General features: G+C 40.2%; 1 pseudogene; it reads left to right on the top strand.

The window, feature by feature from the left end:
• Positions 1–18,776, top strand: part of LOC138081149 (kynurenine/alpha-aminoadipate aminotransferase, mitochondrial-like) — a 32,922-nt pseudogene extending 14,146 nt beyond the window's left edge.
• The last annotated feature ends 4,062 nt before the right edge of the window (positions 18,777–22,838 follow it).

Genomic DNA, 22,838 nt, shown 5'->3' with positions numbered 1-22,838 from the left:
CTCCAAACCCTCTCCAGCATTTATTGTTTACAGACTTCTTGATCATAGCCATTCTACTGGTGTGAGATACGCCTCATTGTAGTTTTCATTTGCTTTCTCTATAATTAGCCATGTTGAGCGTCTTGTCAAGTGCACATTGGCCAACTGTATGTCTTCTTTGGAGAAATATCTATTTAGGACTTCTGTCCACTTTTTGACTGGGTTGTTTTTGTTTTTTTGATATAGAATTGTGTGTTGTTTGTATAATTTGGAAATTCCTCCCTTGTCAGATGCATTGTTCTAAATATTTTCTCCCAATCCATAGGCTGTCTTTTCATTTTGTGGATGGTTTCCTTTCCTTCTTATTTACTAAGTCTCATGTTTTTTTCTTTTGTTCATCCATAAACATAAAATATGAAAACAAAAGTCTTTCACAAAACTCTGTCTATAAGTAAGGCCACTACTTTTGACTTCAGCCTCTGTAGTCGGTACAGTATTGAAATACTTGCACACCCCTTGCAGAGCCACAGCCCGGATGCTCCTTGGTGCCCCAGCACCACCCTGACCCCCTGACCCCTCTCCTGAGACCACCCTGAACCCCATACAGTGCGGAGCTAATGCTGGCATGGCAGGGGTCTCCAGGACCCATTCCACCGTGCTCTGTGTCTGTTGCTCCCATGCTACACCGCTTGTCCAATACTTTGAGTATCACCTCTGCTTATAACTTCTTATGTATTAGCATCACAGGAGCTTTCTAAGTTGATTTCCTCTCAAAATCATTCCCTAATAAACACCTATTTTATGAACCAGTTCTAATCATAATTGTGAAGATAATGCAGCGTGGGCCTAGAGCTGAGGGCAGGCTTGCGTTTAAGGGTGTAAATGGTAGCATTCTCCTTAGTGTAAGAACCCTTGGCACTGATATTTTATAGTCATGTCTCCATCTCAGACTTGGTTTTCTCTCTGTATTTGACAGCTGCAACCCCTGGGCTGCAACATGATTAATGTTTCCAGTGATGAGCACGGGATTATTCCAGACTCCCTCAGAGAAACACTTTCCAAATGGAAACCAGAAGATTCAAAGGACCCCAAGAAAAACAGCCCCAAATTTCTTTACACTGTCCCAAATGGCAACAACCCTGCTGGGAACTCATTAACAGCTGAGCGCAAAAGGGAAATCTATGGGGTTATTTTCAAAGAAGGTGTTACGTACTTGTGTTCTTGATTCCTTCTTACTCTAGAAGAGTGCTCTCAAGTTCCTTCTCTTATTAGCCTCTTGCTCTCAATGAAGATGGTTTTTAATAAAACGAAGTCATCTATACCAGTGTTGCCACAAATTTAAACACAAGAATTTACTACAGTCTTGTTGACTATGATATGTTTCTTTCCCTTTAATTGATATTTTCCCTGCAAGAGATGCTTTTCTTGGTGGGCTGTTACAGTCACCTCTTACACCCGTCTCTTCCTTCTGTCTTCTCTTCATCCCCCGCCTGCAGCCCATAGAGTGGCTCCCACCACCCGCGTTACTCAAACCCACCATCTCCTCGCCCACGCTCCCTCCCTGACCTGTGAGCCCCTCGGAGTCGCCCACCCCGACCCCCACACCAGCCCTTGACATCCTTCCTGCTCTAGCGTGGACCTAGAGTGCCTTCTCCAGCCGCTTCACCCCACACTGCAAACAGTATCAAAAGTCCTTCACCTGCCGCACACAATGATGGAACCTGGGCCTCTGTATAAGGCTAGGGTCTCTGATATCCTTCCTTCTGTCCCTTAAACATCTTGCCTTCTAGAAACTTCTGTCCCTAAAACATGCCAAGTATTTTCTGACTCCAGGGCCATTGCTCCCTGCTCTCAGTCTAAACATCTTCTCCCCCAGCATCTGCACAACTGATGCTTCCGGTCAGCCTGAGCTCTCCTGCAGCTTCCCTGTCTCTCTCTCTCAAACATCAGCCTCCTCAACCATCTGCTGGGCCCTCAGAACCTCCCACCTAATCCTCCTCTGGTCACTATCTAGGAGCTCAGGTTCTGTCTTTACCACCAGAATGAAAGTTCTGTGAGGACAGAGCCTTTAGGGCTGGTTCCCCCTCCAAGGACAGTGGGGACTCAGTAGTTGCTGGGATGATTGAATGAGTGAATACAAAGAAGTCTGATTCCAAGTGATTTTCATCTTAGATAGCTCAAGAAATAAATATGCTCCTTTAACCTTTTTGTAGCTTGCAAGAAAATATGACTTTCTCATCACAGATGATCCTTACTATTTTATGCAGTTCAACAAGGTAAGTGATGGTGTCAACTCCGCACACAATCAGTAGATAAGTGGTTGTAAGTTATTGCACTGTTTTGATTTTAACCTGGGTCCTGAGTGTTTTCATCCCTGGAGCCTTACTCTTTTTCTAGAAATTCCCTACTTTTAGAATAGTGGCTGGCTCTCTGTGTCAGGCACACGAAGGAACATGTGAGTGAAGGTGAGTGTCGTCTTGACTCCACATCCTGACCGTAGTTCCACAGACATGGTACCAGGGATGTGGAGTGGGTGCCTCCTGGGGTGTCAGCCTCAGTCTCTCAGGGGAGGCTGATGGGCTGGAGGACTTGGGAGCCGTGGTCAGAGAGAAGGCGGAGGGCTGTGCTGTCAGTGATGTCCTGTGAGCAGAGGAGGGCGTTCCTAGCATCATGCTCCCTGCCTGCCATCCCTGTCGCATAGGGACAGGAATGCACCTGCACAATAAAGGACTTCCAGATCCTTCCCCAGTGTCCACGTGCACCCCTGTCCCCGAGCATTGTTCCCTAGAAGACAACAGTAATGGCACAGATGCCAACGCCCGGTTCCTCAAAATCTAACACTAGAAATGCTCTCAGGGCTGCAGAGAACAGACACACGGATTCAGTCCCCACTACAAACCTACTGCAAAGAAACACAACTCCTGGCTTTTTATCTATTTGCCTGACTGTCATGTCTGCCTGCCACCCACTGTAAACACAACCACCCCCTTCCCTGTGGGCATTTACTTTGAAATAAACGTGGAAGGTTCAGCATTGCACGCTGACTACCTGGCTCATCTTCATTTATACTGTTTCAGGGCTTCTAGTTTTCCTAAGGGTCAGCATCCCCTTTCTAAACAGCCCTGCATGCTGAAGACCCTCTTCGTTGTGGTCTTTTCCAAGCTAGTTTTCCTGGAATCCTTCCTAGAAAACTGTTCATCCTGGACCTCAAGCCTTGGGACAAGGAGGTCCTATGTGAAGTTTCCCCACTCTGCACAAAGTAGGGATACACACTCTAACAGATATAAATATGTATTTACCTTCCATTTCAAGCCCTGGGCAGCAACATTTCTCTCCATGGAAGTGGATGGCTGTGTCATCCGAGCTGACTCTTTTTCCAAAGTCCTGTCCTCGGGATAAGGCCCTGGCTCTGCCTTCAGGCTGCAGATAAAGGTGACAGGGGCTGCCGCTCAGCATCTTTAGTGCAGACAGTGCTTCTCACCTAAGATGCTTGCATACACTCACCTTCACACATCTGCTTGATTATTACTGTTACTACCAGACTTTCTCCCAATCCATCCCCACTGGTCAAATTAAGTTATAGGTGTAGGGGGACTGGTCAGGTTTTTGGTTGCATGTATGAAAAAACACATTTAGAAATATATGGTCAGATATGCATTCTATTTTAAGTGTACTATTAAATTTAAATGTGTATTTTAAGTAAGAAGTAGTGTCACTAGAAGGTGTTAACTGTCTAGATTCCTTTGTCCCCAAGTTACAGCCTCCTCCCACATGAAATCAGCAATATGATGTTAACTGATGTAGCAGGATTGGGAATATGCCTCTTCTATCTTTGTGCAGGTTGAGAGTAGGGTTTATAACTGGTCCAAAGCCCTTGATCGAGAGAATTGTTTTACACACACAAGCTTCAGCAATGCACACCAGCACTTTTACTCAGGTAAGGACAATTTAGGAAACAGGAATGTTTAAAGTCAGATCATAAAATGGATGCGGGCAAATAAGACAAGGTGCAGGTGTCAGGGAGCGAAGTCACTGACTGGTTCTCTATTTCCCTATGGGCTGAATTAGAAGATCAGATACCACAGATGTTTGCTCCAAAAGGCAAAAGAGATTTAAATATCCCTGAGCTGTTTCAAGCTGTAGACCAAGCTCCTAGAGTCGGAGATCTTATTCATGTTGTATCGTGGCATTTAGCCCAGGAACCCCATAAAAACTCATCAGGACGGAAGAGGTTTGATGAAGTAACACACCATTATTTCAAGAGGCCATGCAGAGCGGCAGTTATTGAATGGATCTGGGCCTGGACATTCTGACTTGAGTCCAGGATTTGCGACCAGCAGTGATCACAGGAAATTTAACTTCACCTAATGCCTCAGTCTCAATATGAGTAGAGAGAAATAATGGCCTGTCTAATAAGGGTATTGCAAAGACCAACTTTGCTAAAATATATGGTACAGCAGTTTCTCGCATATACCAAGGACCATATAAATATTTGTTATTTTCATTATTATTGTTGTCATTGTTATTAAGCAACATTGTTATAAGTCATTGGCCCTATAAAGCTTGGTGCAGCTTATTGCATCCTCTTAGTGTGGTTTGTACATAATCAAGAGTGATTTGCTGTTATATTTGACAAAAAGTACATTTTAGAGGATGAACCTTGTTACTGTTTCATGCCTTTTAGCTCCTGGTATCACAGCTTCTACATCAGTGGGGAGAAGAGGGCTTTCTAGCTCACATCGACAGGTACTGTATTTTAGGTTCCATAGTTTATATAGAAATGGACTTCACTTGATTAATTTTCTATTTTGAATTATTCCAAAATAATGGAAAAATCACAATGATACAAAGTTTACTACCTGACAGGTCAAACAAATGTGCTCTGTTCCTTCATTGAGTTTCAACATTTTCATCAAAATACAAAACAGGTTCTTACAGACTGGACTCCAAAGCCTTTTGGTTTCTGCAATCAGTGTAGCAAACACATATTTTTCATTGTTTTCTTCCTCTAGGGTTATTGATTTCTACCGGGAGCAGAGGGATGCATTACTGGCAGCGGCAGACAAGTGGTTAAGTGGTGAGTGGAACACACATCCTGTCCTGGGATGAGCAGTAGTCCTTCTATGAGTGAGTGATACCACAGAGTATTGTTAATAACCCTGGGGAAGGAAATAGGGTCCAGGCCTATTCTGGTCAAGAAAATGTTACTCTAGGGTTTCCCTGGAGTGCAGTGGTTAAGAATATACCTTGCAATGCAGGGGACACCTGTTCAATCCCTGTTCTAGGAAGATCCCATATGCCCTAGGCAGCTAAGCCCAGGCACCACAACTGTCAAACTGGCACTCCAGAGCCCATGCTCTGCAGCATGAGAAGCCGCCACAGTGAGAAGGCTGTGCACTGCACCTAGAATGGCCCCTGCTTACCACAACCAGAGAAAGCCCACTCGCAGCAGCAAAGAGGCAACACATCAGAAATCAGTACTTTTTAAAAACGAAAGTGGTACCCTATAAACAATGTCAGAAGCAACAGCAATAACCCTGCCACAATCACAGCCTTTCTACTACACCTAACTGCTGCACAGAGTATGTGGTTTAAAGAAGAAAAGACCAATCAATCTAACAATCAACCAGCAATAACCCTGCCACAATCACAGCCTTTCTACCATACCTGACTGCTGCACAGAATCTGTGGTTTAAAGAAGAAAAGACCAATTAATCTAACAAACAACCAGCAATAACCTACTGAGAGCCAAATAAAACCTTTTGGTTCTCTGAACCAAAAAGGTTTTCAAATGTTGCTCCAAAGAGAAGAGGAATTGTGAGATCAACAACATAATTCTTTCCTGACTCTATAAAAACAAAATACTACAATCTTTGGCAGGTTTTTCATTACATATGATTTGCCTTTTAATCATTAACTTCATTTGTCTACTATCTAATCTTTTCTATTGCTAATTTGATTTCAGGATGGTTTAGATTTAATTTTCTATTAAGGAAAAAAGTAAAATGAATTTCATGGCTTTAATTACACCACTAAAAATGCCTTTGGCAAAAAATAACAGTAAATACACAGTGAAGTGAAAGTGGCTAAGTCCGACTCTATGAGACCCTGTGGACTATAGCCCACCAGGCTCCTCTGTCCATGGGATTCTCCAGGCAAGAACACTGGAGCGGGTTGCCATTCCCTTCTCCAGGGATCTTTCTGACCCAGGGATCAAACCCAGGTCTCCTGCATTGCTGGTGGACTCTATAGGACTCAGCCACCTGGGAAGCCCTAATATAAGGTATCAATTCCTTATTTCCATCATACCTTCTTCCCTATGAAGTCCTGGTAAAAACACAATTAGTATTTTTTATAAAGTACTATTTTACCACACTGTAAAGTTGAAAAAAGGTTTTAATCAACAGCAAGTTCTTTTTTTTAAAATGGTAATAATTAAAACCAAAATAATTTTGTTCCTTGGTTTCTCTATCCTTATATTCAATGAAACATAAAGCCTACAAATGCACCCAGAATTCCTTAATTTTAAGTATTACTTTTATAACTAATTATATTCTGATAAAAATGTCAATTCATTACACTTCTGAACAATTTACTGAAACACTAGTAAGATTCTAGAAGGAGTTGAGAAATCCTCTCCTACAATTTGAAGGAGACATGTGTGTCTTAGGGACAGCTCTAAGGAAGAAAGATGGGCATGACACAGGAGTTCCTGCATGGCCCTCAGTTCAGTTCAGTTCAGCCGCTCAGTCATGTCCGACTCTTTGCGACCCCATGAATCGGAGCACGCCAGGCCTCCCTGTCCATCACCAACTCCCAGAGTTCACTCAGACTCACGTCCATCGAGTTCGTGATGCCATCCAGCCATCTCATCCTCTGTAATACCTTTTTCCTCCTGCCCCCAATCCCTCCCAGCATCAAAGTCTTTTCCAATGAGTCAATTCTTCGCATGAGGTGGCCAAAGTACTGGACTTTCAGCTTTAGCATCATTCCTTCCAAAGAAATCCCAGGGTTGATCTTCAGAATGGACGAGTTGGATCTCCTTGCAGTCCAAGGGACTCACAAGAGTCTTCTCCAACACCACAGTTCAAAAGCATCAATTCTTTGGTGCTTGGCCTTCTTCACAGTCCAACTCTCACATCCATACATGACCACAGGAAAAACCATAGCCTTGACTAGACGGACCTTAGTCAGCAAAGTAATGTCTCTGCTTTTGAATATGCTATCTAGGTTGGTCATAACTTTTCTTCCAAGGAGTAAGCATCTTTTAATTTCATGGCTGCAGTCACCATCTACAGTGATTTTGGAGCCCAAAGATATAAAGTCTGACACTGTTTCCACTGTTTCCCCATCTATTTCCCATGAAGTGATGGGACTGGATGCCATGATCTTCATTTTCTGAATGTTGAGCTTTAAGCCAACTTTTTCACTCTCCACTTTCACTTTCATCAAGAGGCTTCTTAGTTCCTCTTCTCTTTCTGCCATAAGGGTGGTGTCATCTGCATATCTGAGGTTATTGAGATTTCTCCTGGCAATCTTGATTCCAGCTTGTGTTTCTTCCAGCCTAGCGTTTCTCACGATGTACTCTGCATGGCCCTAAAACCCACTAAAATCCTATACATACACGAGTCCTCTTTCTCCCTTTCTTCTTTCAAAACTTCCCATCACTTTTTGAAATAAAACTCAGAACATCCAATTTCAGGACTCATAAAAATATATTTTTTTAAATTCTGTCACTGAAGGAACTTTTTTGGAAATGCTAGTTTATAGTTACTGTCACTTGTCATTTAAGTGATATAACTGACATCATGAAAACTGGACTCAGAAAATATTTCTTCTCTTCTTTTCTTTGTAGGTTTGGCAGAATGGCAAGTTCCTAACGCTGGAATGTTTCTGTGGGTGAAAATTAAGGGCATTCATGATGTAAGAAAACTGATTGAAGAAAAAGCCGTTAAGAATGAGGTAAGACAGGAGGAAAAGTTAAACTTTTTCTGTAATTTCTTAATAAAAATTATAAGATGTTTATCGTTGCCAGCTAGCACAAGGCATTACATTTGCTTATCAGATACATTATCTCATTAAGATCACAATAGATTTTGGGTTACAGAATTAGTCTCCTAAGTAGGGGAAATACAGTCATTCAGCTCAGCTACTGGTTAGCTTAGTGGCCAAGAGCACAGTTTCGGGAGCCACAGTCCTTGGGTGTGATCCCCAGCTCCAGCCCTTCATGATATGTGGTGTTGAGTGAGGTGTCCTCCTTGAGTCTCATCTGAAAAATAGAAGATAATAGGAATCTCTCCTTCTTACGATTGCTATGATGAAAGGAGTCAACGTGGAGAAAACTCCTAGACTAATGCCTGGCACATAGTAAATACTTGATAAGTGTTAGCCATTACTATTTAAAATAGAAGTAAAGCATACTCAGGGTGGCACTGTACTTCATTAAAGAATAATGTCACTTTTTAATTTTTATTTTATATTGAGGTATAGTTGATTTACAGTGCTGTGTTAGTTTCAGGTACACAGAAAATGGATTCAGTTATACATATGCATATATTTATTCTTTTCAAATTCTTTTCCCATATAGGTTATTCTAAGATACTGAGTCAATTGCTTGTGCTATACAAGTAGGTTCTTATTGATTATTTTACATATGGATTGGAGAAGGAAATGGCAACCCACTCCAGTGTTCTTGCCTGGAGAATCCCAGGGATGGGAGAGCCTGGTGGGCTGCCGTCTACAGGGTCGCACAGAGTCGGACACGACTGAAGCGACTTAGCAGCAGCAGCAGTGTGTATATGTTAATTCCAACCTCCTGATTTATCCTTTCCACACACACCCCCAACATTTCCCCTTTGGTAAACTTTTCTAAATCTTCGAGTCTGTTTCCGTTTTATAAATAAGTTCATATGTATCATTTCTTTTAGATTCCACATACAGTTTAATCACATATTTGTTTTTCTCGGTGTGATTTCACTTAGTGTGACAGTCTCCAGGTGTATCCGTGCTGCAGATGGCATTATTATATACATTTTTAGGGCTGAGTAATAGTACCACATCTTCTTTATCCATTCCTCTGTTGATGGATATTTAGGTTGCTTCCACATTTTGACTACTGTCTATAGTGCTTTAGTGAACAGTGAGGCACATATAACTTTTTGAATTTTGGTTTTCTGCAGACATTTTCCCTGAAGCGGGACTGCTGAATCATACAAGAGCTCTATTTTCAGTTTTTTAAGGAATCTCAATACTATTCTCCATAGTGACTATACCAATTTACTTTCCCACCAACAGTGTAGGAGTGTTCCTTTTTCTCCACACCCTCTCTACCACTTATTGTTAGTAAAATTTTTGATGATGGCCATTCTGACCTGTGTGAGGTCATTCCTTATTGTAGTTTTGATTTTTCATTTCTCTGGTTATTAGTGATGTTAAGCATCTCTAAATGTATTTTTTGGCCATTTCTATGTATTCTTTGGAGAAATGTCTATTTAGATCTTTGGTCCATTTTTTTATTGGGTTGTTTGATCTTTCTGATACTGAGCTCATGTGTTGTTTATATATTTTGGAGATTAATCCCCTGTCAGTCACATTGTTTGAAAATATTTTCTTTCATTCCATTGACTGACCTTTTATTTTGTTAATGGTTTCCTTTGCTGAATAAGCTTTTCAGTTTAATTAGGTCCTATTTGTTTATTTTGCTGTTATTTCCCTTACTGTAAGAGGTGAATCCAAAAAGATATTGAAATTTATGTCAGAGAGTGTTCTGCCTATGTTTTCCTCTCAGAGTTTCATAATTTCTGGTCTTACATTTAGGTCTTTAATAAATTTTGAGTTTATGATTGTGTATAGTGTTACAGAATGTCCTAATTTTGTTTCTTTATATGTATCTGTCTGGTTTTCCCAGTCTCATTTATTGAGGAGACTGTCTTCTCTCCATTTTATAGTCTTGCCCCTTTTGTCATAGATTAATGGATCATAGGTGCATGAGTTTACTTCAGGGCTTTCCATACTGTTCCATTCATCTATATTTCTGTTTTTTTCACCAGTACCACACTGTCTTAATTACTGTAGCTTTGTATTATAGTCTGAAGTTAAGGCCCCCAAGTCCTTGACCTCCCTTTTTCTTTCTCAGGATTGCTTTCGCTATTTGGGGTCTTTCGTGTTCCCATATATATCTTAAGATTTATTTACTCTATGTCTGCAAAAAAAAAAAAAATGCCACTGGCAATTTGATAGGTATTGCATTAAACTTGTAGATTGTCTTCAGTAGTATAGTCATTTCAACAATATTGATTCTTCTAGTCCAAGAACATGGTGGTGTATCTTTTTACCTGTTTGTGTCATCTTTGATTTCTTTCATTAGCATCTCATACTTTTGGAATGCAGGTCTTTTGAGGCCTTGGTTAGGTATGTGCTATGCTATGCTTAATTGCCTAGTCATATCTGACTCTTTGCAACCTCATGGACTGCCCACCAGGCTCTGCTGTCCATGGGGATTCTCTGGGCAAGAATACTGGAGTGATTTGCCATGCCCTCTACCTTGGTTAGGTATATTCCTATGTATTTTATTCTTTTCAATGAGATGGTAAATGTGATTAATCCTTAATTTCTCTTTCTGATCTTTCATTGTTAGAGTATAGAAGTTAACAGATTTCTATGCATTAATTTGTACCCTACAACTTTACCAAATTCATTGATGAGTTCTAGTAGTTTTCTAGTAGCATCTTTAGGATTTTCTATATATAATATCATGTCATCTGCAAACAATTTTAGTGTTACTTTTTCCTTTCCAATTAGGATTCATTTCTTTGTCTTCAATTTGATTACTACGTATCTCAGTGTGTTCCCCCTTGGGTTTATCCTGTATGGGACTCTGCACTTTCTGGACTTGGGTGAATGTTTTCTTTCCTACATTAGGGAAATTTTCTGCTATCTTCTCTTCAAATACTTTCTCAGGCCCTTGCTCTCCCGCTTCTCCTTCTGGGACCCCTATAACGCTAACGCTGGTGCATTTAAAGTTGTCCCAGAGGTGTCAAACTGTCCTCATGTCTTTGTGTTTTTTTTCTTTAATCTGTTCTGTGACAGTGATTTTCACTGTCCTCTCTTCCAGCTCACTTATTCATTCTTCTGCCTCATTTATTCTGCTATCGATTCCTTCTAGTGTACTTTTCTTTTCAGTTATTGTATTGTTCAACTCACTTCTTTATGTCTTCTAGATCTTGGTTAAACATTTTTGCATCTTCTTGTTCTGTGCCTCTATTCTTTTTCTGAGATCTAGAATCATCTTTAGTGCCATTCCTCTGAATTTTAGCGGGGTAGATTGCCTATGCCCACTTCACTTGGTTGTTCTGAGATTTCATCTTGTTCCTTCATCTGGAGCACATTCCTCCACCATCTCACTTTGTCTAACTTTCTGTGTTTGCAGTTCTCATTCAGCAGGTTGCAGGGCTGTAGTGCTTCTTTGATTCTGGTGTTAGCCCTCTGGCAGATGAGGCAGGTATTAGAGACTTATCCAGGCTTCCTGCTGGGAGGGGATGTTTCCTGCCCACTAGCAGACAGGGCCATGTAAAGGGGTGTGTTCAGAGGTAGTTGTGAGCTGAGAAAGATTTTAGACAGTCTGTCTGCTGATGGGTGGGGCTGTGTTTCCATCCTATTGGTTCTGTGACCTGAGGTGTCCCAGCACTGCAGACACTGTTGGGTGGGGCCAGTCTTGGTATCAAGGTGACAACCTCTGGGACAGACCATGCCAATGAGTACTCCCCAGTACCACTGCCACCAGTGTCTTTGCCCCCACATTAAGCTACATCTGCCTCCCACTCACCACCCCCCAGTAGACCTACCAAGACATACAGATAGGTGTAGCCCAGGCTCCTGTGAAGTCACTGCTTTTACCTCTGGGTGCTAGTGCGCCTGAAACCTTCTTTCTGCCATTCAAGGGTGGAGTTTCTGTCCCCTTCAAAGCTGTGGAACTCCTGCAATCATGCCCTGCTGGCCTTCAAAGACAAATGCTCTAGTGGAGCTCCTCCCCCTGATGCTACGGAGAATCTGGTGGGGGTGTCAGAACTCTCACTCCTGTGGGAAAACCATTGAGCTGTAATTATTTTCCAGCTTGTGGGTCACCCACCTGGCAGGTTTGAGATTTGATTATCTCACAAATGCACCCCTCCCAGCATCTTGTTGTGGCTTCTTCTTTGACTTTGAATATGGAAACATCTTTTTATTGTGGGCTCCAGTCCATTTTGTTGATGGTTGTTCAGCAGTTAGTTGTGATTTTTGTGTTTTCATGAGAGGAAGTAAACTCAAGTCCTTTTACTCCACCATGTTCTGTGTTACTTCTCAATTTTTTTAAATAGCCCATAATTTTACCACCCAGGTTTTTTGACCATTTATGGTACATTTTCTTGAAGAGCTTGTATGTATCTAATTTTTTTAATGAAATGAAATTACCTTTTTACTAAAGTATAGTTCATTGACAATATTACATTAGTTTCAGGTGCACAACATGGTGATTCAATACTTCTAAAATTATGCTCTTTGTAATGTTAATATAAAACATTAGCTATATTCCCCATACTGTATAATATATCCTTGTTATTTATTTTATACATAATAGTTTATACCTCTTAATCCTCTACTCCTATCCTGCCCCTCCTCCCATCCCTCTCACCACCAGTAACCACAAGTTTGTTTTCTATATTTATGAGCTTATTCCCTTTTGTTATATTTATTCATTTCTGTTTTTGGTTCTGCATAGAAGCGATAACATATGGCATTCTTCTATCTCTGACTCATTTCACTAAGCATAATACTCTCCAACTCTGTCCATATTGTCACAAATGGCAGGGTTTAATTCCCTTGTATGGCTGAGTAGTATTCCATCATAGGCATATACCACAAATTCTTTATCCATTCATCTGCAAATGGATATTTAGGCTGCTTCCATATCTTGGCAATTGTAAATAATGCTCCTATAAATATAGGAGTCCATGTATCTTTTAAAAATAATATTTAAATTATTTTATATATACCCAGGAATAGAATTTCAGGATCATAGTATAGCTCTATTTTAGTTTTTTGAGAAATCTCATACTGGTTTCCAAAATAGCTACTCCAGTTGAAATTTCTACCAATAGTATATGAGAGTTCCCTTTTCTCCACATCCTCAACAACATTTTTTGTTTGTGGTCTTTTTGATGAGACCCATTCTGAGAGGTATGACATGATATTTCATTGTGCTTTGATTTGCATTTCCCAGATGACTAATGATGTGCAGCATCTTTTCATGTGCCTATTGGCAATCAGCATATCTTCTTTGGAAAATGGCTATTTGGGTCTGCTGCTGTTTTTTTAACAGGACTTTTAATTTGTTTGATATAGCTATACATTTATTTTACATGATTAAAATTACATGGAAAGATTTTCATCCACCTTTTTTCACTTAATTAGTCTGCAAGGATGTCTGTACATTTTGTACTTAAACCATAAGTCTATTGAGATTTCATTTAGGGGCATTGATAAAGCTGAAAAATCTAAAAATTTTTTGTACAGCTTCCCAATTTATCAAATAAATCATCCTTTCAACATTAATTTTTTAACATATTCATCAGTCTTATGTAAACACTAAGATATGTTTCTAGTATCATGTTTGTCTTGAGGTACTAAGTACAAGAGAAAAACCATGTTGATGCTAGCAAAGTCCTATACTAGAACATAAGCGACAAGGCAGGCTAGCAGTCAGAGCAGGAAAATGGCTGTCTGGAAGCAAAAGCAAATCCACTCTCCTGGGAAACTCGCTCACCCTCTCTAAGTATCATCCTTGAGTGCAAGACCCATGCTTTATCAATTCTTATAATGCTAATGACAGCACATGGTAATTGCTTAATAAATACATGACTTGAAGAATTGCATTTTAGTTTAATAAGTCATTTTGGACCTCTCACAGGAGAAGATGAAGTGCATGTCCTTCTACTCTGCCATCTCATTGTATCAAATTGAAGAAAGTAGGGAAAATCACAAAATCATTCAGGTATAACCTAAATCAAATCCCTTACAATTATACAGTAGAAGTGACAATTATATTCAAGGGATTAGATCTGATAGACAGAGTGCTTGAAGAACTATGGGCAGAGGTTCATGACATTGTACAGGAGGCAGTGATCAAGAGCATCCCAAGAAAAACAAATGCAAAAAGGCAAAATGATTGTCTGAGGAGGCCTTACAAATAGCTGTGAAGAGATGAGAAGCTAAAGGCAAAGGAGAAAAGGAAAGATATACCCATCTGAATGCAGAGTTCCAAAGAATACCAAGAAGAGATAAGAAACCCTTCCTTGGTGATTAATACAAAGAAATAGAGGAAAACAATACAATGGGAAAGACTAGAGATCTCTTCAAGAAAATTAGAGATACCAAGGGAACATTTCATGCAAACATGGGCACAATAAAGGAAAAAGATTGTTTCAGACCTAATGGAAGCAGAAGATATTAAGCAGAGGTGGCAAGAATACACAGAAAATCTATACAAAAACAATCTTCATGACCCAGATAACCCAGAGCCAGACATCCTGGAATGTGAAGTCAAGTGGGCCTTAGGAAGCATCACTACAAACAAAGCTAGTGGAGGTGATGGAATTCTAGGTGAGCTATTTCAAACCCTAAAAGATGATGCTGTGAAAGTGTTGCACTCAATATGCCAGCAAATTTGGAAAACTCAGCAGTGGCCACAGGACTGGAAAAGGTCAGTTTTCATTCCAATCCCAAAGAAGGCAAGGCAAAAGAATGTTCAAACTACTGCACAATTGCACTCATCTCACATGCTAGCAAAATAATGCTCAAAATTCTCCAAGCCAGGATTCAACAGTATGTGAAGCGTGAACTTCCAGATGTCCAAGCTGGATTTGGAAAAGGCAGAGGAACCAGAAATAAAATTGCCAACATCCATGGGATCATTGAAAAGGCAAGAGAGTTCCGGAAAAACATCTATTTCTGCTTTCTTGCCTATGCCAAAGCCTTTGACTGTGTGGATCACAACAAACTGTGGAAAATTCTTAAAGAAATGGGAATACCAGACCACCTTACCTGTCTCCTGAGAAATCCGTATGCAGGTGAAGAAGCAACAGTTAGAACTGGACGTGGAACAACAGACTAGTTTCAAATTGGGAAAGGAGTACGTCAAGGCTGTATATTGTCACCCTGCTCATTTAACTTCTATGCAGAGTACATCATGCAAAATGCTGGGCTGGATGAAGCACAAGCTGGAATCAAGATTGCTGGGAGAAATATCAATAAGCTCAGATATGCAGATGACACCACACTTATGGCAGAAAGTAAAGAACTAAAGAGCCTTTTGATGAATGTGAAAGAGGAAAGTGAAAAAGTTGACTTAAAACTCAACATTCAGAAAACTAAGATCATGGCATCTGGTCCCATCACTTCATGGGAAATCTATGGGGAAATAGTGGAAACAGTGTCAGATTTTATTTTGGAGGGCTCCAAAATTACTGCAGATGGTGATTGCAGCCATGAAATTAAAAGACGCTTACTCCTTGGAAGGAAAGTTATAACCAACCTAGACAGCATATTAAAAAGCAGAGACATTACTTTACCAACAAAGTTCCATCTAGTCAAGGCTATGGTTTTTTCAGTGGACATGTATGGATGTGAGAGTTGGACTGTGAAGAAACCTGAGTGCCAAAGAATTGATGCTTTTGAACTGTGGTGTTGGAGAAGACTCTTGAGAGTCCCTTGGACTGCAATGAGATCAAACCAGTCAATCCTCAAGGAAATAAGTCTTGAATATTGTGTGGAAGGACTGATGTTGAAGCTGAAGCTCCAGTACTTTGGCCACCTGATGTGAAGAACTGACTGAATGGAAAATACCCTGATGCTGGGAAAGATTGAAGGCAGGAGGAGAAAAAGGGATGACAGAGGATGAGATGGTTGGATAGCATCACCGACTCAATGGACATGAGTTTGAGCAAGCTGTGGGAGCTGGTGATGGACAGGGAAGCCCTCTGTGCTGCAGTCCATGGAGTCGCAAAGAGTCAGACACGACTGAGCAACTGAACTTATAATAAGTCAGTTTTATTACATTTTGTTTGCTTTCTTATCAATGCCATTATCATCCAGAATATTTGATAAGTGGCTATTTCTGCATATCCCTGAACTAAGAGCTAAGGATAGAGACTTCCTATTTTATAGTGGTTTTCTTCAGTCCCCTTCACTTATTCCATTAACCCTGCAGCATGTACTTTAACTTCTAAATAATCTGGAACTTTATCACTTCTGCCTTAGACCAGATTTGTGCCATCATTCAAGGAGATTATCACCACTTCCTCCTTCTCTACAGAAACTTGCTTCTGGCACATCCCATAACTATTCCATGATATTGGGAGAAATTACATTTTCATTGTTAATGAGGACAAAAAACTCTTCTTCCACCTTGAAATCTTCTTCCCTTAGTTCCCCAAATCATTTCATTCCCAGTTCATCAAACTTCAGTGACCAGAGCCCAGATTTATAACAAGTAATAACAGTTACTTGAAGTTCGAGTATCATGATTTTACTAGACAACAATTCCAAAGACTTAACACAAGCCAAGTTTTATTTCTTTCTCCAGCACAATTTTCAGAGGCACGGTCTACAGGCCCTTCTGCTCCCTCCTTGAGTCAGAGACCTGGGCCCCTGCCACCGTCTTGCATGGCATTTCAATTCATGGACCACAATGAAAACAGCATGCAGAGGGTATGGCGGGTCACATGGGGAGACGTTCACAGGCCAGGCCAAAAACTAGCACCAAGACTTCCCCTCCCTGGTTGGGATTCAATCACTTGGCCATGAGCATCTAGAAAGAGACTGGGAACAGTGTGTTTGCATGCCTAGGAAGCGGAGGACACTTGCTTGGGGGCAGCAAGCTGGCAGCCACAGAAGTCACAGAAAGGAGACGGTGTCCCAGAGTTTTGACAGAATTACTTGCCACTTTATTCCTCCAGTCTAAGTATTGTTTCCACCTCTTTGAGTGACCCATTTTCTTCACATCTTCAGGCCTCTACACTCTGTATCTTCTCCCTAAAGGACTCTTTCCTTACATTTTGTTTGGTCAATACCTACCTATCTTTGAAGTCCCAACTTAAAGGTCACTTCCAAACTTGATATCTCATAAAGAATATTTCATTGTTAGAATTCATTTTACTTTTCTAGTTACATTAGATGGTTACTATGTTTATTACAATTTCTGTTGCCTGTAGGAACTGTCCTTCGTCCATTAAAGCTAAAATTTAGAGTTTTCCTTCTGCTTCTGTGCATTATTTTAGGGTACAGAGAAGAGACAGGACTGTCATATTTATCCTAAATACTTTTCCTGTTTCTGTGCTTTTAGTTTTGTTTATTGTATGACATGCAGAGTTTTTCTGTAAGTTGTTTTTTCTCTTGAAATTTCTTTCATTGCTTTTAAACTCAGAAAGTCCTCTGACACTCTGAGGTTAGATTTACCTCTATTTTTATTTTTCCTTTAATTACCTATTTTCCAAAACTCTCTCAGATATTCATGCTTCCAGGATATGGTTTCTACATTGATAGTTCAGCTCCTTGCCCCTACTTCAGAGCATCCTTCTCTTCAGCTTCTCCAGAACAGATGGACATGGTGAGTCATCAATTTATTTTTTGTGTTCATTTTGTGAGTTACAACATTTTTTGATGTCTCTTTGGTTTCTAAAAAATGGGAATAATTGGAAAGTCATGAAGTACAACTCAAAGAAGTTGCCAGGCTTCTATGGAAAGGTGATGAGACCAACTTGGAGTGGAATTTTATTGATTCTGTGAGTAGATTTCAGACCTAACTCAACAGTGTTGACAGATCATCAACAGGTTATAAAGACAACCTCTTTCCCTCCTGCATAAAATTAACGTGAGTCAGAGTACAAATTCATGAAGCCATCGGACTCTTTCTCTGAAGGAAAAATATCAACAAGGGTCAAATAGACTAATATTGATGATTAGAATTAACTAATTGATTAATCAAAAGTCCAGCTTTAATCAAGATAATATGAAGAAAAGAAGCAAGTTCCTAACTACTACCATGTCAGGAACTCACAGGAGAGCCATATACTGAAATCCAGTAACTGCAAGATGAGTGTATACTTATCCTTGGAGATGGGATGTTTCTGGGTGTGGTTCTTGATTTACTTACTTTCTCACATCATTAAATATGCTTTTCCTAAGTTATATATGAGTAGAGTTGGACAACTAAAACTATATATAAGGCATATGCAGGTGAGAGAATATTTGAAAAAATAAAATAATTGGTTTTCTGGGAGAAAATGATGATCTTGTGGGGAAAAAAAATTTATTTTTAATGTCTGGGATACTGACATGTTTCCATATATTAGTGGACATGATGGCATACAACCCAGATAAACCTGAGGTTAACCCTGAGCTTTCATTATCTGATCTCAACATAAGATGGGACTCCTTTTTAAAATTTTTAATGTTATGGCAGAATTCTCCTAAAGTATCTTGAAAGTGAAAGTTGCTCAGTCAGGGCCAACTCTTTGTGACCCCCATGGACTATATAGTCCATGGAATTCTCCAGGCCAGAATACTGGAGGGGGTAGCCTTTTCCTTCTCCAGGGGATCTTTCCAACCCAGGGGTAGAACCCAGGTCTCCTGCGTTGCAGGTGGGTTCTTTACCAGCTGAGCCACAAGGAAGCCCAAAAAGCATGTTAATTTCAGTAATTCTCCTCTCTGTCTTATTTTAGGCCTTTCAGTGATTAGCTTAACTTATAGAAGAACCTCTATGAAGAAATCAAACTCTTCGTAGCACTCACGGATTTCAGATAAATTATTTCTATATTTTAGCAAGAAGAAATGATCATTGGTGTAAGACTTACAGATTGGGTTTCAACAAATATGTCACATTTGTAATAATTTAACTACACAACTTTTAAAGTGCCCTTGAAACCAGCAGAATGCCAAAATATATTTATAATCCTTTTGATAAAATTTCAACCCTCAAATGTTATCCTTATCAAGGGTTTTATTGTAAAGAACTCTATAGTCACTTTCTGCCTTTTCATACTTATTATAGTAAAATGCCAGGCTGGATGAAGCACAAGCTGGAATCAAGATTGCTGGGAGAAATATCAATAACCTCAGATACACAGATGACACCACCCTTATGGCAGAAAGTGAAGAGGAATTAAAGAGCCTCTTGATGAAAGTGAAAGAGGAGAGTGAAAAAACTGGCTTAAAACTCAACATTCAAAAAACTAAGATCATGGCATCTGGTCCCATCACTTCATGGCAAACAGATGGGGAAACAGTGGAAACAGTGACAGTCTTTATATTCTCAGGCTCCAAAATCACTGCAGATGGTGACTGCAGCCATGAAATTAAAAGACGTTTGCTCCTTGGAAGAAAAGTTATGACAAACCTAGACAGCATACAAAAAAGCAAAGACACTACTTTGCCAACAAAGGTCTGCCTAGTCAAAGCTATGGTTTTTCCAGTAGTCGTGTATGGATGTGAGAGTTGGACTATAAAGAAAGCTGACCACCAAAGAATCGATGCTTCTGAACTGTGGTATTGGAGAAGACTCTTGAGAGTCCCTTGGACTGCAAGGAGATCCAACCAGTCCATCCTCAAGAAAATCAATCCTGAATATTCATTGGAAGGACAGATGCTGAAGCTGAAACTCCAATACTTTGGCCACCTCAGGCAAAGAGCTGACTCATTTGAAAAGACCCTGATGCTGGGAAAGATTGAAGGCAGGAGAAGAAGGGGACAACAGAGGATGAGATGGTTGGATGGCATCACTGACTCAATGGACACAGGTTTGAGCAAGCTCTGCGAGTTAGTGATGGATGGGGAAGCCCTGCATGCTGCAGTCCATGGGGTCGCAAAAAGTTGGACAAAACTAAGCAACTGAACTGAACTGATAGTCGCTTTATAATTTCCAGTAAATTTTCTTTGAAACTAATAATTTACAGTAAGTTATTTGTAAGAATATAATGGAATTCAAAATGGTATATCATGTAAACTCTATTTTTAATTAAATTTAATTAAAATGTATTGCAAAAGTTGTTAGAATTTGACCATTAGGCATAATTCTCAATAAGAGGATCACAGATATTATGCTATGGCATAGGAATCTCTTTAAAACAAAATTCAAAAACAAAACATACCTAAAGGTCGGCTTGCTAATTCTAAATGAGGACGAGAGATCCAGGACATAGAAAAAGGTACTAAATTGTATTTTTATGATACTACACAACATAGAGGAAAACAACAGAATGGGAAAGACTGGAGATCTCTTCAAGAAAATTAGAGATACCAAGGGAACATTTCATGCAAAGATGGGCTCGGTAAAGGACAGAAATGGTATGGACCTAACAGAAGCAGAAGATATTAAGAAGAGGTGGCAAGAATACACAGAAGAACTGTACAAAAAAGATCTTCATGACCCAGATAATCATGATGATGTGATCACTCACCTAGAGCCAGACATCTTGGAATCTGAAGTCAAGTGGGCCTTAGAGAGCATCACTACGAACAAAGCTAGTAGAGATGATGGAATTCCAGTTGAGCTGTTTCAAATCCTGAAAGATGATGCTGTGAAAGTGCTGCACTCAATATGCCAGCAAGTTTGGAAAACTCAGCAGTGGCCACAGGACTGGAAAAGGTCAGTTTTCATTCCAATCCCAATGACAGGCAATGCCAAAGAATGCTCAAACTACTGCACAGTTGCACTCATCTCACACGCTAGTAAAGTAATGGTCAAAATTCTCCAAGCCAGGCTTCAGCAATACGTGAACCGTGAACTCCCTGATGTTCAAGCTGGTTTTAGAAAAGGCAGAGGAACCAGAGATCAAATGGTCAACATCCGCTGGATCATGGAAAAAGCAAGAGAGTTCCAGGAAAACATCTATTTCTGCTTTCTTGCCTATGCCAAAGCCTTTGACTGTGTGGATCACATTAAACTGGAAAATTCTGAAAGAGATGGGAATACCAGACCACCTAACCTGCCTCTTGAGGAATCTGTATGCAGGTCAGGAAGCAACAGTTAGAACTGGACATGGAACAACAGACTGGTTCCAAATAGGAAAAGGCGTACGTCAAGGCTGTATATTGTCGCTCTGCTTATTTAACTTCTATGCAGAGTACATCATGAGAAATGCTGGACTGGAAGAAACACAAGCTGAAATCAAGATTGCCAGGAGAAATATCAGTAACTTCAGATATGCAGACGACACCACCCTTATGGCAGAAAGTGAAGAAGAACTCAAAAGCCTCTTGATGAAAGTGAAAGTGCAGAATGAAAAAGTTGGCTTAAAGCTCAACATTCAGAAAATGAAGATCATGGCATCTGGTCCCATCACTTCATGGGAAATAGATGGGGAAACAGTGGAAACAGTGTCAGACTATTTTGGGGGGCTCCAAAATCACTGCAGATGGTGACTGCAGCCATGAAATTAAAAGACGCTTACTCCTTGGAAGGAAAGTTATGACCAACCTAGATAGCATATTCAAAAGCAGAGACATTACTTTACCAACTAAGGTCCATCTAGTCAAGGCTATGGTGTTTCCTGTGGTCATGTATGGATGTGAGAGTTGGACTGTGAAGAAGGCCGAGCACCGAAGAATTGATGCTTTTGAACTGTGGTGTTGGAGAAGACTCTTGAGAGTCCCTTGGACTGCAAGGAGATCCAACCAATCCATTCTGAAGGAGATCACACCTGGGATTTCTTTGGAAGGAATGATGCTAAAGCTGAAACTCCAGTACTTTGGCCACCTCATGCAAAGAATTGACTCATTGGAAAAGACTTGATGCTGGGAGGGACTGGGGGCAGGAGAAGAAGGGGACGACCGAGGATGAGATGGCTGGATGCCATCACGGACTCGATAGACGTGAGTCCGAGTGAACTCCAGGAGATGGTGTTGGACAGGGAGGCCTGGCGGGCTGCGATTCATGTGGTGGCAAAGAGTCGGACACAACTGAGCGACTCAACTGAACTGAACTGAACACAACTTCAAAAATGTATTCATATCAGTTACATGATTTCTGGCTACTACACTCCTTTCAGGTACTTAGAATTTACTTTTTAATGATTTTCTTTCTCACCTTTATGATCTTAATTTTCCTCATCTGATTATTAAATATATGCTGATCTAAATGTTTTCAAACAATCCAGGAAGAATAAGCAATAAAGTTAACGTTGCTGGCTGTCTCAGCCTCAGCATTCATCATCCAGCCTTTTAGATGTTTCTGTGCATGTACGCATAATATGTACAAGAATAGGATGTCATTAGGACAGTATCAGAAATACCCCGTATCTGTTTTCTGTTGCTGTAGAAAACTTTACCTACATTCCATGATCTAGTCCTTATAAAGTTATCAGGTTCTTTGAGGAATTAGGACACTTATGTCACTGTTATTCCCACCCTCCTTATATATATAAATATCTCCATCATGGCTAATAATTTCCCAGCATCTGAATGAGCTGGAGCATTGAGTCCTGGTGAGAATCACTATGGTTATTTCAAGCTAACCTAAAATTAAGAGTTGTCAGGAGGTTCGGAGAGCCCCAGGCAGGATAAACACAGGGAGGAACACACTGAGAAGCATAGTACTCAAATCGACAAAAATTAAAGAAAAAATATTAAAAGTAATAAGGGAAAAGGCAATAAATAATGTGCAAAGGAATCCCCATAAAGTTATCAGCTGGTTTCTCAGCAGAAATTGTTCAGGTCAGAAGGGAGTGACATGATATATTTAAAGTGATGAAAGGGAAGGACTTACAACTGAGAATACTATACCCAGCAAGGCTCTCATGCAGATTTTACAGAGAAATGAAAAGCTTTAC

This window comes from Capricornis sumatraensis, chromosome 6 (genome assembly GCF_032405125.1).
Source record: "Capricornis sumatraensis isolate serow.1 chromosome 6, serow.2, whole genome shotgun sequence".
In the NCBI taxonomy this organism is placed as follows: domain Eukaryota; kingdom Metazoa; phylum Chordata; class Mammalia; order Artiodactyla; family Bovidae; genus Capricornis; species Capricornis sumatraensis.
The sequence above is the reverse complement of the archived record's forward strand: the minus strand, read 5'-3'. Positions and strand labels throughout refer to the sequence as shown.